The following is a 345-nucleotide window of genomic DNA, read 5'->3' as shown; positions in this document are numbered from 1 at the left end:
GACTATAACCAATGGAACATTTTAAACACTAGTGATTAATCTATCTCAGTTGCATTTCAATAAAGCTGTTAAGGATAAATACGTATATAAATAAATAAAATAAACCTGATTTTGGAAGCAAGGAGAGAAATGGTTCACTGGCTAGAAGGACATGCTGGGTTGAATGACCGTTTTCTTTGTTTTCGGGGGATTGCCGTTTTGCTTTGTTTCTTTTGTGGAACAAACTGAAAGTTATACGCTATTAGTATATATTTATACACATAGAAAATTATAGGAAAGAGAAGAGGCAATTAATGGAACAAAGTCCCGAGAGAGACAAGACAGAATATCCAGAGTCCAAAGCCA

Source organism: Hipposideros armiger, unplaced genomic scaffold, assembly GCF_001890085.2.
Source record: "Hipposideros armiger isolate ML-2016 unplaced genomic scaffold, ASM189008v1 scaffold_171, whole genome shotgun sequence".
Taxonomy (NCBI): Eukaryota; Metazoa; Chordata; class Mammalia; order Chiroptera; family Hipposideridae; genus Hipposideros; species Hipposideros armiger.
The sequence above is the reverse complement of the archived record's forward strand: the minus strand, read 5'-3'. Positions refer to the sequence as shown.